We start from the raw sequence: 9,027 nt of genomic DNA on the forward strand, positions 1-9,027 counted from the left end.
TGGCTTTCCCTAGATGGCTAAATAATAAATAGAAAATAAAAGGTAATATTTTATTTCTAACGAATATATTATCTCATCAAAAACAAAAAAATTTTAGAAAGAGGCTAAGAGGATGACTGCATGATGTAGGTGTGTACTGTAGCGTTAAGTGTGTAGAGCTCTAGGGAATTGGCATGTAATGATGTAAGGCTTTAATGCTTTGTCCTTTTTTAATTTATTTTTTGAATTATTTTAAAAATTGATAGTGGGCTTATTAAATTGAGGCCTTAAATTTTGATAAAAAAAAAATTTTAGGCCCTATTAAAAAAAATTTGGGCCTTCAATTTTTTTTTTTTTTTGTCCAAAATATATATATATTTTTTTTCATATTTTTTTTTAACTCAAATTTTTTTTTTTTTTTGGGGCCTCATTAAATTGGGGGCCCTAGGCGAGGGCCTACTCGCCTAGGGCCTAAGCCGGCCCTGGTCGCAGCAGCCCTTTTGGTGCATCTGGGGTAATAAATAAACTATTCAAGCATGGAAATACTATGTTTATAACGTGCATTTTTTTCATAACTGTCATAAAACATGGTCTCACGGTATGAATTATCTATTGTTGCTGATTTTACTTACTAAGTCGTGGACTTATATGTTTTCTTTTCCACCTGTAAAACATTTTTATTTTACAGAGTAGCTAGTGCTTTAGATGAGGCCTATATAGTGGCAGATCTAATTGTCCTTGGGAGATTCATTTGGTCATTCCAAGTGTTGTTTATTAATGGTTCTTAGCGCTTTGACTGTATACTTGTAATGTCATTTTTGTACACACGCACAAAAAAAAAAAGAAGCTGTAATTCAGACTTACTTTCCACTACAAATTTTTTATCTGATAAAAGAGGAGTTAGAGGTAACTCTTCAAATTGTTTTTCATTAGATAATGTGGGGGTGTTACAACAATAAAGGTATTCAATCTTGCTACATTTATTCATGATGAAAGAACATTTGTAGACTTGTATTACTTTACCTTCACTAAAGAGGCCATAAGAGTGCTATCCATTAGCTTGCATCAAACTGAAGTTATAATTGCGTGATGGCGAAGCTAGTTCATTATGTTTGCCATGTTGATTGTACCTAGCACAAAAATGACATTACAAATACACAGTCAAATCGCACCCCGCAAGGCATGTTCTAAGAGCCATCAAAGTGAACAAAGTTACATTGTTGCACCTCAACAATCCTTCCCTCAACATGACACTCCTGCGACTCGAACCTATGATCCTAGCTCAGATACCATTTGTTAGATCGGGTCTTTGACCAACTTATCTAAAAACCAATTGGTGTCTAGTGAGATAATTAAGCCAAATCCTTTTATGGCATTCTAAATCACACTATGCAAAGCATGTTCTACGAGTCATCCAAGTGAGTAGAGTGCATGGCATTGCTGCACCTCAACAAGTGTTTCCATATTCTCGAAGGCTGGATCACACAATCTCATGCATATTATGATTTAAGTCATAAGTAACAAGTGAAAACATTTTCCTTGTTAACAAATTATTATTTTAGTCAAATTTTATGAAACAAAGGTGATTTATGAAATCTTTTTGTGCATTTACGTTTTTATTAAGAAAGATTAAGAAAAATCTTTTGAATTCAGTAAGAATAGTTTAGGTTAAATATATTAGGGGAAACTTCACTGAAGACCCCCGAACTTCCACCCATTTTGAAATACCCTCCCTAAACTTCAAAATCTCTCAATTTAGTCCCCTGAACTTTCAATTGCTCTTAATTTGGACCCCTTCGTCAAATTTTAAACGTTACATGACGTTTATACCCCTGAATTTTGTATAAAATTTCAACTTGCAAAACGTTTTTTTATTTTTAGAAAAACAAAAATCAGGGATATTTTGGTCTTTTTTGTATTTTTAACGGCTAAAATTGACGGAGGGGTCCAAATCGAGAGCAATTGAAAGTTCAGGGGACTAAATTGAGAAATTTTGAAGTTTAGGGGGGGTATTTCAAAACGGGTGCAAGTTCGAGGGTCTTCAGTGAAGTTTCCCTTAAATATTATATATGTCATGTGAACTCCCAATTCTTTGCTTAAATGATTTTCTAAACATACCATTTTAAATCGGCAGAGAATATTACTTGTCGATCCTTTCTCTCCTATTTTGTTTTTACCAATTTCAAGTTTTGAGGCTAACAAGAAAGTGGGTGGCCATGCTTATGCTTTACTGGGGAAACTGCATTGCATGTTGTGTTTCATTATGTTGTGATTTAAATATAAGTGTCACAGGGCACGAATAGAAATCAATTTCAAGTCCCCAAGAGGTAACTCAATCGGCTAGGATCACACCTCATGAAGCAGAGGTCACTAGTTCGAATCTCTCTCTCCCCTCTTGTCCGGACATGTAAAAAAAAAAAATCAATCAATTTCAATATTTAAGATTTTTTTTTTTTTTTGACAATTTAATGTGCTTTGGCCTTATGCTTCCATGTTACATCTTTTTCATGTTACGCATTGTAGTGATTGATAAGTGCTCGGAGTTTCCTAATATAAAACCTTGGCGCATTTGAGAGTTTAAGGTTAAGAAATGTTTGCTTCACAGGCTGAGGTACAATCCATTTACGGATAGCATGAAAGTTTCCATGGAACAGTGTTAAGAAATGCTTGCTTCACAGGCTCGGTTTTCGGTGGCTGTAAATAGTACTTTGATTGGTTATTTTGAGGGGAAGAAAGGTTTTAGGCAAGGAAGAGTCAAAGGTTTTGTAATTCTTCTTGTATTCCTTATTCTTCTTATAGCGGATTGATTTTTTGGGTTTGGCTGCTCGGGAGAGGTTTTACATTTAGAGAGTTCTCCAAATGGTTTCCTCTTCGTAACCAAATATCTGTGTTCTTGAATGTTTATTTCATATTTGTATTTGGTTGATTTTTAACTGTTATGTTAGATCTTATTTTGCATAATTTTTGTTAAACACCTAGACAGTTGATTAGGTGTTGTTTGGAGTCGGTTTTAGAATTTTCACACTTCAAGTAATCCATTTGGTTGATGTCATTCGCATCTATCTTTGATTTCTTTCCCACCACCCTTGTCACCTCTTCTTGTGCTCTCTTCATAATATTTGGATTTTTTATGATCTCTGCCATTAACCATTCCAAAGCTGTTGAAGTCGTATCACTTCCTCCCACAAACATGTCCAGAAATTATGGAAACACAAGACTTTAGAGATTGCTTTGTGTGTGTGTGTGAGAGAGAGAGAGAGAGAGACCATAAGGATTGCTTTGAGGTTGTCTTGAGTGAGCTCAATGTCAAGCATGCCTATCTTTTGAAGTTTGAGGAGAATATCAACTAAATCTTTCCTATTGGGCTTGTCATCTTCAGATTTCTTTGTTTTGTGTTCTTCGACCATCTGATCAAACAAAGCATCAATTCTCTGAAAGTGGCTTTCAGACTCGGGATAAATCCCATAAGAACATCAATCCATCCCAAAGAAGGAAAAAAATCTCCAAAACAGAATGCTACAAGTAGCACCATTACTTTTCTTGATAGTTCTCCGAGCCTGCTCTTGCCATTTTTGTCTTCAAACTTCTGTCCAACGATACATCTGGAGACTATGTTGTTTGAGGTTGCAGTCAACATCTCACTTAGATTAACAGAAGCCCCATTTAGACATGAGTTGCGTATCTTGTTGATCAATGCTTCAACTTCTTCTTCCCTTACATACTGTAGCGATTGTACACTTTTCAGGCTCAAAAGTTCGAGCGCACTAATTTTCCTAGCTTGTCTCCAATAATCACCATAGGGTGAGAACGGAACGTCTTTGCATCCATAGGAGAAGATATTGGCAGCTGTGGTTTAGGGCCGGTTTGAGAAGATGACATCATGTGTCTTCATCATTTCTCTGGCTATATCTGCAGATGACACCACAAGGGTTGGAGCATTGCCCAAGCACAAGAACATTAGAGGGCCATACTTGTTAGAAAGGGCTTGAAGTGAACGGTGTGGGAGCGTGCCAAGCTGGTGTAGGTTGCCAATGATTGGAAGCTTTGGTGGGGATGGAGGTAAATTGGGTTTGCCGCTTGTAATATGCTTGAAAACATAGAGAAAAAAGGATGAGAAAGACAAGTGAGAGGAGTGGATTGAAGAGTATTTTTTGCAGCTCTTGCGGCCATGATTGTTGCGCCATTTACTCTCTCAAATTAAGTGTTTAGAACAGTTGATAATGGCTCAAATTGTCAACAAGTGTGAAGATAATTGCTGAAAAATATTAATATTCAAGTTGGTGGGCTCAAGTCCTATTTATCTATAAGAAGATAATGTTAGTTTTAAAATGAGTCCAAGAACAACTTGGAATTGGATTTTTTTCGAGAAAATGTGTGTGGATAAACATGTGGGCAACAATGCTTATCTTCATCATGGAAAAGACTTTGTATTTATGATAATTTCGTTTTTCCAGCAGCAATTAGATTAAAATTGTTCTCCTATTTTTCGTGATTATGTAGTCCTTGATTGAGATTATCTGAAAAATCTAAATTGGTGAGAGCACTTTGTGGCATTTACAAAGTGTAAAGAATTTTTCTTTACTGGGTATTTGAGAGGGACAGTTGAGTGGGGTGTATAAGGGGTTAAGGGCTTGGGTTTAGGATATTAAACTTGAGTGGTTCAGGTTTGTACCATTGTACTTAATATTTCTCAATAATAAAGAAAGAGACTGGATCACATCCCATGGATGTAGGCATATTGCCGAACTACATAAACTCTTTGTGTACGTGTGTGATTGGTGTGTGTTCTCATGTATTTTCTTTCAAAACTTGTCTTTCGCATAAAGGGCTGATAAAAAATTAGTTACCAATTAATTATCAATTTTCTCAACAACAACCCAGATCTTTAGTAATAAAAATGCTTTTCAAGTTTCAATACCCAATGGATATTAAATATATAAATGAGAAATGTTACCTACGGAAAAAAAAATCAAAAACAAAAACAAAACAAAAAGGAAACAAAATGTCACATATTTCTCACTTGTTTGTGTGGTGTATATAACACTTCTCTTTATAAATATTTATACATAGTACAAATAATGATGATCAAGATAAAAATTAATTTTGCCTTGTAGTCCGGACTCCATTAATTATGATTTGTGACAACAGTAACAACAGGATGCTCATTATCTTTTCCTTTTGCACAATGAATTATATGACATCTTTTCATGTATCTGCTGTTGATGAAACATTGAGATTTTTTGCTTTTCTTTGAGTGACAGACAACGTCGGGAGAGGACAAGGGATCCTTTGTTGTATTCGATCGGAGTGGGAGATTCTTACTTAAACGAGAAACTAATAAAGTTGAAGTGAAAAAATCTGTGAACGCGTATGCACGAACACTGCCGACACCCGACCAGATCCAACCAAGACCCAATGGTGGAGCCACGTTGTGGTCTGTGGGGGCCACAAGCTTTTTAAAAATATTTTTTTTTATAAGAAAATTTTTCAAAATTGCCCTTATATATTTTTTATTAGAAAAAATAAAATAAAATAAAAAATAACAGAGAGGCTTGCTTGCTATTTTGAAAATCAGTGTCTGTTTTTTTTTTTAATCATTCTAAAGCCTTTTATTGAATTATTGGTAACCATTTTCTTTTTTCTATAGAGTAAATAAGGCAAAAATAATATTTGTTTTGGTTGCATTAGCTGTCAAGCATTATTTACTTTTTAGAGAATATTACCAGATTTATATAAAATTAGCTTGTAGCAAATTTCGAGAGATATATGTTTAAAAAAAAGGTTGAGAAGTGTTCCTAATCAAAGCAAAAAATTAAACAAATATTTATATATATATGAACACTTTATTAGTGTTCATATATATATATATATGTGTGTGTGTGTGTGTGTGTGTGTGGTCATAATGATAATCTCAAATTTAACCATAATTTAAAAAATCACATCACAGTTGGGAGGACATCATAAAAACACTAGAAGAACCCCTAATATTTCTCATATATACATGTGTGTGTGTGTGTTTGTTTCTACTCTATGATTGTTTATCAATTTGGTTCTCTTATGTAATTATAATTTAACTTCAAAAATTTAAGTTCATGAATCACAACGTTAAAATTGAAAACTATTTATTTAAAAGAAAAGAAGTTGACATTCCAAAAAGTAATACACCATTAGATTTGAATGACGAAACTTCAAATCTCAAAGAGTAACCACTTAAATCTCTAAGCTAGGGTTGCAGCTAAATAACATCATTCTAAGATTTTAGTTGTTGGAACCTAAGGGTTGCAAGTGAAAAACATTTATTTTCTATTTTAAGTTGTATTTGATATATTTTTAATTTGGCCCCCCCAACTGTAAATTTGTCTCCGCCATTGCCAAGACCCAACTGGGATCCTGCCGAACTTGACTAGAACACTATCGAGAATCGATCAAGACCTCATAGAACTCCCCGGGACCCAATCGTGCCACCCCTAGGACCCAATCAAGACCCCACCCCGACTTACTCAAGACCTCGCCGGAACACATTCAGGATCGGGACCTCGCCAAAACACGACCAGGACTGGACTTCATTGGAATCCGGTCGAAACATCATCTGGACCCGACCAAGCCTATGTCAGGACTCGCTAGGACCCAACTCATTCCAGTTAGTGGTTATTGGCAAAAAACATCAATCCATTCCCAAAAAAAAAAAAAAAAAAAAACATCTCCAAAACAGAATGATGTGGTTCTGTACTTAAAACTCATACACATTTCAGCTCATAATTGGTTTTCTATTTTGGCCCATAGTTGGCCTAATTTTATTGAAGGCGCATCTCATATCACCGTCGCCAAGCACCTCCAACCAATACAGTCGAAGAATATCAAACTCAAGGTTTCAGCATCTTCCACTTTGAGTTTGAGGGTGAATGTTAGAATATAATATATATTGTGTGATATTTGAGATTATGAGAATATATTTGTATTGATTGTATTGTAAAATTATCAAGCAATAAGAGCATAATGTAGCCCGTTGAGCTTTATCTATGGACGTAGGTCATAGACCGAACCACGTAAAATATTGTCTCTTGTCTATTTTAGTATTCCGCATTTGACATTCATAGCATTATGAATTTCTTCGTGGTACCACAAGGCCGAAGAGAAATAGGCCAACTATAGGCCAAAAATGAAAGCTAACTGTGGACTGAAATAGGCCAAGATTTTAAACAATACCACAAAGACCGGAGACATTGGGCCAACAAATGGCCAAAAATGGGACTAGGCCAAAAGATTGGCAACTTAGCCTCTTTTGATTTATTTTATTTTTTTCATTCTTTTTCTTTTCTTTCTTTTTATTTTTATTTTTTTTATTTTTTATTTTTTTAACAAAATAAGGAGCCAACAGTATTCTCTTACAAAGCTGACGGTTCAAATGAAATTCCCAAAAGTATATTGGACTGAAAATAGAAATACCAAAAAAAAAAAAATACACATTGCCGCAAATTATGCAAAGAATCTCTCTTTTTGCTTTAAGTAATTGCTTTCCGCAACGTTCTTGTTGTGATCTTATTCTTGAATGTTAGACTATGCCCAGTACAATCGAAAGCCTCAGTGATCACTGCAAGAAAGAGACGACACCGTTCATGGCAGATCCAAGGGCGATGGCACGGAGATACACGATGTTGTGTTCGTCGGAGACTTGGAGGACGCTGCCTGCCAGAGAAGTAAGAGACGAGGCCTGCCGGTTGAGAAGTATTTGGCGAAGAGGATGCCCGAGAAGACGCTGGAAATTGTGCAGATAGATCTTGGCGATAATCAAAGAGCGTCTTATAGATGTAATAAACCGGTTCTTCAAGTGTTGAAGGTGCAACAGACAATGCACTAAGCACAAAACTATGACAAACCCAAAAGGAAAATAATACAAGTGACGAGACACGTGTGGGTCTGCTTGTCATGTGGGCTAGCCAAGGAGAATGCCGAAGGCAAATATGGTTTACATAAGAAACTGAGATTTTTGTGGCTCTAACGGAGAAGACTTGCGATACAAGAAACAACAATAAAAACGATGAGTAGAGAGGCCAAATTTCACGAGATCAAAATCTGGCATTAGCCTGTAGCTCTGATTGAAGAAATTCATAATGCTATAAATATCAAATGCGAAATCATAAAATAGACTAGAGAGAAAATATTTGTTGATAATGGCTCAAATTGTCAACAAGTGTGAAGATAATTACTGAAAAAAATATCAATATTCAAGTTGGTGGGCTCAAGTCATATTTATCTATAAGAAGATAATGTTAGTTTTAAAAGGAGTCCAAGAACAACTGGAATTCGATTTTTTGGCGAAAACGTGAGTGGATAAACATGTGGGCTGCAATGCTTATCTTCATCATGGAAAAAACTTTGTGTTGTTTGTTTAGGTTTTGGCACATTCGGTTTGCATGTACGTTGTTGAAAATGATCACCTTAACATGTTTCAGGAAGCAGATTCTAGAGGCATGTCCGGACCTCCAGAAGCAGGGTCCGGACACAAAAACCAGCAAGCTTGTTTTGAAGAGCAGGTCCGGACCGCCAGAAGCTGGGTCCGGACCTGATTTCCAAAAACTGGTATTTGATGAGGAGGTCCGAACCGCCAGAAGCTGGGTCCGAACCCCATTTCTAGAAACTGGATTTTAAAGGAGAGGTCCGGACCGCCAGAAGCTGGGTTCGGACCCCATTTCCAGAAAGCCCGTGTTTTATGAGATGTCCGGACACAAGAGTTGGAGGTCCGGACATCACTAGGTTACACATATGTAACCCTAGCCATGTCCAGACCCCAGATTAGTCCTGTCCGGACATGGCTGCTGATGGATTGTTTATTCTCTATTTAAACACTTTATTTTGCTTAGGAAAGGTACGTATTTAGTGAGCAAAATTAGAGTGCTTAGAGTGAGAGATATTGTTCAAGATTATTTGTGAAAAGAAAATACGTGAAGCCAATCGGAGTTAGGGTGAAAGGAAATCTTTTAGAAGAATTGTGCCAGATATTCTGGAAAGGGCTACTGTGGTAGAAGTCAAGTGGGTCACTTGTCGTGT

General features: G+C 36.1%; 1 pseudogene; it reads right to left on the reverse strand.

Moving 5' to 3' along the window:
- Positions 1–2,946: 2,946 nt before the first annotated feature.
- Positions 2,947–4,163, reverse strand: LOC132173599 (phenylacetaldehyde oxime monooxygenase CYP71AN24-like; annotated as a pseudogene).
- Positions 4,164–9,027: the final 4,864 nt, after the last annotated feature.

The sequence above is a fragment of the Corylus avellana genome, chromosome ca3 (assembly GCF_901000735.1).
Source record: "Corylus avellana chromosome ca3, CavTom2PMs-1.0".
Taxonomy (NCBI): Eukaryota; Viridiplantae; Streptophyta; class Magnoliopsida; order Fagales; family Betulaceae; genus Corylus; species Corylus avellana.